Source organism: Dendrobates tinctorius, unplaced genomic scaffold (genome assembly GCF_039654945.1).
Source record: "Dendrobates tinctorius isolate UK_male_01 unplaced genomic scaffold, ASM3965494v1 ptg000127l, whole genome shotgun sequence".
Lineage (NCBI taxonomy): Eukaryota > Metazoa > Chordata > Amphibia > Anura > Dendrobatidae > Dendrobates > Dendrobates tinctorius.
The window spans coordinates 11,665,001-11,671,103 of record NW_027361795.1 but is presented as its reverse complement, the minus strand read 5'-3'; positions in this window follow the sequence as shown (position 1 = coordinate 11,671,103).

The window sequence follows — 6,103 nt, the reverse complement described above, 5'->3', positions numbered from 1 at the left end:
GTCGCCTCAGCGCATCATCCACCATACACCTGGGATGTACCATTATGCCACATGTGGAGCCGTTTCCATCTGTCCCAGTAGTTCAGAATTCTCATTGCAGACGGTAGAGCGCCTGCTCCTGGGTAGTCCTACTTTCTGACCACCTGTTGCACCTGGCTGACTGGCGGTGGCATCCATGTATGTTCAGAAGCAGGCCATGGCTTGTGTGTGGGTCCATGGGACTAGCAGCGGTCAGTATGGCGTCTCCCCACGGTGGAGTTTCTAGACACGTGCACCTGACTTCCAGACATGGGGATTGTGTGGTGAAAAGAACATCATACAGCCCAACTAACGCCAAGCCAGTACCCAAACCTCACCTGAGCCTTTATGTACCCACACAGAGATATTCCTCCTAGTGAAGCCCACTAGTGTCCTCATACAATATGGTAATGCTCCCTAAAGAGTAAGATGCCCCCACAGAACCGCCCATTACACAGGATGCCCCCACAGAACCGCTCATCACACAGGATGCCCCCACAGAACCGCCCATCACACAGGATGCCCCCACAGAACCGCTCATCACACAGGATGCCCCCACAGAACCGCCCATCACACAGGATGCCCCCACAGAACCGCCCATCACACAGGATGCCCCCACAGAACCGCCCATCACACAGGATGCCCCCACAGAACCGCCCATCACACAGGATGCCCCCACAGAACCGCCCATCACACAGGATGCCCCCACAGAACCGCCCATCACACAGGATGCCCCCACAGAACCGCTCATCACAGGATGCCCCCACAGAACCGCCCATCACACAGGATGCCCCCACAGAACCGCCCATCACACAGGATGCCCCCACACAGTGGCGGATTATAATGAGGTCAATCTGGGCGGTAGCCCAGGGCCCAGTAATGTGGGGGGGGCCCACCAGCCCAAGGAAAATTGCCCCATTATAATCCGCCACCATAGCGCCACGCCCCCCCATGTACCGACCCCTTCCTCCCCCTCCCAGGGCCAGCCCCTCACTGATAAATCCCTGCTCTGTGTGCACAGGACCAGTGATGAGGTCACAGGAGGGGAGGAGTCAGGGGTTACATGATCAGGGGCTTCAGTGGAGGCCCCTGATCATGTGACACCTGATTCCTTCCCTCCTGTGACCTCATCACACGTCCTGTGCACACAGCCGTCAATGTATTGTATGTGGGACTACTGTGTTGGTTGTCATGGTGCTGGATGAGGGAATTATGTGTGGGATCAGGAGGGGTTTACAGGGTGGATGTAGCTGCGTGTGTGTGCGAGGTGTACAGAGCAGAGCCGCAAATGTGTGAGGTGTATGGAGCAGAGCCACGATTGTGCGAGGTGTACGGAGCGGAGCTGCGCGTGTGCTAGATGTACAGAGCAGAGCCGCGAATGTGCGAGGTGTACGGAGCGGAGCCACGATTGTGCGAGGTGTACGGAGCGGAGCTGCGCGTGTGCGAGATGTACAGAGCAGAGCCGCGAATGTGCGAGGTGTATGGAGCAGAGCCGTGATTGTGCGAGGTGTACGGAGCGGAGATGCGCGTGTGCGAGATGAGCAGAGCCGTGAATGTGCGAGGTGTACGGAGCGGAGCTGTGCGTGTGCGAGGTGTACGGAGCAGAGCTGCGAATGTGCGAGGTGTACGGGCCTGAGCTGCAAGTGTGCAAGGTGTACGGGGCAGAGCTGCGCACGTGCGAGATGTATGGAGCGGAGCCGTGTGTGTACGAGGTGTATGGAGCGAAGCTGCTCGTGTGTACAAGGTGTACGGAGCGAAGGCGCGTGTGTACGAGGTTTACGGAGCGAAGCCGCGTGTGTGTACGAGGTGTATGGAGCGGAGCTGTGTGTGTACGAGGTGTACAGAGCTGAGCCGTGTGTTTACGGAGCGGAGCCGCGTGTGTGCGAGGTGTACGGAGCGGAGCTGCGTGTGTGCGGAGCCGCGCACGTGCGAGGTGTACGGAGCGGAGTCGCGTGTGTGTTTACAGAGCAAAGCCGCGTGTGTGTACGAGGTGTACGGAGCGGAGCCGCGTGTGTGTTTACAGAGCAAAGCCGCGTGTGTGTACGAGGTGTACGGAGCGGAGCCGCGTGTGTACGAGGTGTACGGAACGGAGCCCTGTGTGTACAGAGCTGAGTCGTGTTTACAGAGCGGAGCCTCGTGTGTACAAGGTGTACGGAGCGGAGCTGCGTGTGTAATAGGTGTACAGAGTGGAGCCGCGCGCGTGCAAGGTGTACGGAGCGGAGCCGTGTGTGTGTGCGAGGTGCACGGAGAAAAGCTGCGTCTGTGTACGAGGTGTACGGAGCAAAGCCGCATGTGTGTACGGAGTGAAGCCACGTGTGTGTACGGAGCGAAGCCGCGTGTGTGTACGAGGTGTATGGAGCAAAGCCACGTGTGTGTACGGAGCGGAGCCGCATGTGTACAAGGTGTATGGAACGGAGCCCTGTGTGTATGAAGTGTACGGAACGGAGCCCTGTGTGTACAGAGCTGAGCCGTGTGTTTACGGAGCGGAGCCTCGTGTGTACAAGTTGTACGGAGCGGAGCTGTGCGTGTAAGAAGTGTACGGAGCGGAGCCGCACGTGTAAGAGGTGTACGGAGCGGAGCCGCGCGCATGCGAGGTGTATGGAGCGGAGCCACGCTTGTACGGAGCGGAGCAGCGTGTGTGTACGAGGTGTACGGAGCGAAGCCGCATGTGTGTACGAGGTGTAAGGAGCGAAGCCGCATGTGTGTACGGGGCGAAGCTGCGTGTGTGTACGTGGGGTACAGAGCGGAGCCGCGTGTGTATGAAGGGTAAGGAACGGAGCCCTGTGTGTACAAAGTGTACAGAGCTGAGCCATGTGTTTACGGAGCGGAGCCGCGTGTGTACGAGGTGTATTGAGCAAAGCCGCATGTGTACAAGGTTTACAGAGCAGAGCCATGTGTGTATAAGGTGTACAGAGCGTGGCTGCGTGTGTATAAGGTGTACGGAGCAGAGCCACATGTGTAAGAGGTTTACGGAGTGGAGCCATGTGTGTACTGAGTGGAGCCTGTGTGTGCAAGGTGTACGGAGCAAAGCCGTGTGTACGTGGCATACAAAGCGGAACCGTGTGTGTGTGAGGTGTGCGGAGCCATGCGTGCACAAGGTGTATGATGGGGAGCATTCATACCTCCCAACCGTTCCAGATTTCGAGAGTCTGCCCCACTGCCCCGACTGGGAGCTTACTTTTCCCGCGGACACAGGTGTATACGGCGGAGACCCTAGTAGCACTTGAAAGCTAGCACGTGACATTCCATCGGAAGTGACGTGCTGGAAGCTGACCAGAGGAGATTGTGGCGGAACCATGGAGGCACTTCAGGGAATGCTTCAGATCATCACCATGTCCTATGTCCTCCTCCGACAGTGCGGACATCGTGATTGCCTTGGTCTCGGGGATGTCAGCCATGTGAGTGGATCATGATATGTCCTGCACCAGGAGGCTCAGGTGGGCACTACAATGTGAGCCAGGCTGGTATAGTATCTTTATAGAATCTTTCTTTCTTTCCCCTCTTTCCTTGTCTTTCTTTCTTTCTCTGTTCTTTCTTTCTCTGTTCTTTCTTTCTTCCACTTTCTGTTCTTTCTTTCCCCTCTTTCTTTCTCTCTCCCTCTCTGTTCTTTATTTCCCCTTTCTTTCTTTCTCTCTTTGTTCTTTCTTTCACCTCTTTTTTTCTCTTTCTTTCTCTCTTTGTTCCTTCTTTCCCGTCTTTCTTTCTTTCTCCCTCTGTTCTTTCTTTCCACTTTCTTTTTTTCTCTCTCTGTTCTTTCCCCTCTTTCTTTCTTTCTTTCTGTTCTTTCTATCTCTCTCCCTCTCTGTTCTTTCTTTCCCCTCCTTCTTTTTTCTCTCTCCGTTGTTTTTTTCTGTCCACTCTTTCTCTCTGTTCTTTCCTCCTTTCTGTCTCTGTTTCTCTCTTTCTTTCTTTCTTTCTCTCTGTTCTTTCTATCTCTTTTTTCTCTCTCTCTGTTCTTTCTTTCTTTTCCTCAGTACCAGTCAGTGTGCCCACAGTACCAGCCACTGTGCCCTCAGTACCAGTCAGTGTGATCAGCAGTGCTAAATGGGTGTGGTTGGGGCGTGGACATGAGTGTGACTAGTTGTGAAATGGGTGTGGTCGGGAGGCCGGTAACCAATCATCATAGTGGAAGTCATCTGATTCCATCAACTTTGTTATATGTGGCCAGTGGGCACCTCTAGTAAGGTGGGCACGAGATGGCGGGTCTTGTCACCTCTGCCTCACACATAAGTTACTATGAGGTGTACTTTATTCCTGCCACATTTCTTTCTTGGCCTACTGAGAGAAATGTTTTGACCAGTTGAAAGTTATACAACCTGAGGATTGTGCATGTGTGCGCTGCCCGTATATATATATATATATATATATATATTTACTTACTCCGACCCCTATATAAACCCTGCCCCTCCGACCGTCGTCCACTTTCCCATGCTCCTGTTCCAATCCTGGGGTCTTTTTTGGTCCCCCCTTGGTCCTCCACATGCTGAACATCTGGGACATGACTAACATTGCGCAATGTGCGCTTGTTCGTCGCCAGATGCAGCGTCGTGTCCAGTGTGTGAGGAGACGGCAACTTGTCTGTGGCACTAACCCCTCTGCTGACATGTTGGGCGCAGCCTGTGACGAGGAGCGTCTCTTCCTGTGTATCCGGCCACAGGTTGCACATCGGAGGCTGCTTCTTCTATCTGGAGAAGTTCATGAAGCAGAAGCCTCTGTGTGACTCATGTGAAGTAACTTGTCTGACAGGTCATGGGTCCAGGTCAACAGGTGATTGCTGACTATTAGCTGGTTTCGATGTTAGGTACTGGTGAGTCAGGACTAGACGTTCGGTGGAAGCCTTCCAGTATTTGTAAGGCCTCGTGCACACGCTGAGTATTTGGTGAGTTTTTACCTCAGTATCTTTAAGGCCTCGTGCACACGCTGAGTATTTGGTGAGTTTTTACCTCAGTATTTATAAGGTCTCATGCACACGCTGAGTTTTTCACTCAGTATTTGTAAGGCCTCATGGACACGCTGAGCATTTGGTGTTTTTTACCTCAGTATTTGTGAGGCCTCGTGCACACGTTATTTTTTCCTCTGTTTAACCCCTTCCCGCCCCTTGACGCACCGTATGCGTCATGAAAACTAGTGACTTCCCGACTCCGTCACATGACCTGGGGGCCCACAGAGTCTGAACAGCCCGGGGCCCTGGCTACCCTTAATCCACCTCTGGATGCAAATGTGCAGCTTTCCTTTTTTGCATATGGACCTGAGGCCCGTTAGAGAACGTTCCAGCATGCACTAGACTTGTGTGTTGTGCAGCATTGACAGTGATTGTTTTAAAGGCAGACAGCTCCTTCAACCTTATGTGATGCAGACAAGGTTACAAAGCTGTGCAGGGATCCAGCCACATCTGCAATTTGTGGACAGAGCAGGACGAAAAATGGCAGTGTTCATGTAACATAGCCTATCCTCATGTGGATTACTTTTAATGCCGTATGGCACATAGCCTCTCTTTGCTCATATGTCAGCTTTTACCATAGGTTTATGTTCACATTACATCTTTTTCAGGCAGATTTCGCCTGCAACCCACCTGAATAAGTGCTATGAGAAAGAATGAACATAGTCATAGTAATGTCAAAACAATTTGTTGCTCATATTTTCTGTCTTTTGTCCTTTCTTTTAAGCTCTTCAGGCTTCAAAAGCCATGTAGCATCTAAAAGAAGTCACCTGTCCATTCTTTTGCCAACTTCAGCTTGAAGCCGCCACCATCTTACATATAGAATGTATGAAAAGTCACCAGCGGCAATGCTGCTGCAAAAGAAACAGAAAAGTGTCTTCAGGAAAAACACCATCGGCATTTTCCTGAAGTGTCTTATGCTTCAAAAACAATGTGGGTACGCCAATATTTATAATACAGCATGTATACACACCTGAGAGTTTCATCTGTTTTTTTTTTGCGTAAGAGAAGTTTTCTTAAATTTCTCCAATGAAACAATCTACATTAAAATCTGATGCAAATAAAGTAATCACAAAGCACTTATTATTGTTGATGGCCTAGAACATGATTCATATATAGCCCTCCTAAAAATCTCAGGTAAGAATC